The sequence below is a fragment of the Athene cunicularia genome, assembly GCF_003259725.1.
Source record: "Athene cunicularia isolate RWA chromosome Z unlocalized genomic scaffold, athCun1 chrZ_part2, whole genome shotgun sequence".
In the NCBI taxonomy this organism is placed as follows: domain Eukaryota; kingdom Metazoa; phylum Chordata; class Aves; order Strigiformes; family Strigidae; genus Athene; species Athene cunicularia.
The window spans coordinates 1,156,244-1,157,516 of NW_020799143.1; positions in this window are offsets into that span (position 1 = coordinate 1,156,244).

Sequence of the window (1,273 nt, forward strand, 5' to 3'; positions counted from 1 at the left end):
CACTCTGCACACCTCGACCTCCTCTTATCAGACTCATAATACCACTTACATCGACAATCTACAAATTACGAAAGGTAGGAACATAGGAGCACAGAGAAAGCAGGGGATTCTCCCACGAACCCAATCTGGTACTACCAGTTACCCAGAAGGAGCTGTGTACAATCCTTCTAGCAGGTATAAATCATTTCCCCGTGCCGACCATTCACTCCTTCTACACAAATAATCCAACCAAGTCTAACCCAAACCGACAGAGAAGGGATTCACTTTCCCATATCCGGCTCATACAATGTTTTCACAAGACATACAAGAACAGTGTATTATTTAAACAAACATAAACTCATAAACTTCTTATTTATCTTGCAGCAGCTGCCCCTCACTCACACAGCGGCAGCGGTGTCTCACTCACACCCTGCCCCTGCAGGCAGGGCATGCAGGCACGCAGGCACACAGACACACAGCAGCGGCTGCTCTCACTCACACAGCGGCAAACAGACACTTAAAGGGCCCATCACACTTTTCACTCATACTGCAAAATATACCGCTTAAACAATCACCAAATCTGTTTGTAACATATATCATAAACCGTTAACAATTTGCAGTCAGTACAAAGCCAGTATATCCACAATTAGTGCACTATACAATGACCTAAAGCAAGATCCTGCAGGTGACAGTAATTACCAGTACCCTGCCCAAAATGGAAACTGCCTCTTATATACCAGTCATCGGTAGTTTGCCCCAGAAGATCTTACTTTCCCGCGGATTCCCAAAGCGTCCACCCTGCAGCAGTGTCCCGGCAGCCGAGCAGAGATAGGTCCCATCTGGGGTGCCAAGATGTTTTGTGGAGAAATCACTCTATAACTTTTGGGGTTATAAAGTGGGTATGTTTATTCAGCGCTGGGCGCATGGGGGATCGCTCCACCACAAGCATGCGCATCGTTTGCAGCTCCCGTCCGGCTTATATGTTACAAAATAGTGCATATTCATAAAACGCCTATACATATACATAGTCTACCCCCGCCTCCCCTCGCTTCTCATGGTAATCAGGTCTCCTCCTCTTCCTCGCTGATGAACTTTTCTCCTTATCGCTCTGCGCAGCCTCAGTTGTTCTCTGGCTTTCTTCCAGTCCAATGTTTTGGGGTTGTCTGTTTTTCAGAGACTAGGAGGGACTTCTCTTTGGGCTAGGAGTTAATCGCCTAGCAACGTTATCAGTACTTGGTATGTCTTTTTCGAACAGTCCCATACGCCTCCCCTTGTTTTTGCGCAGGCCTTGCAC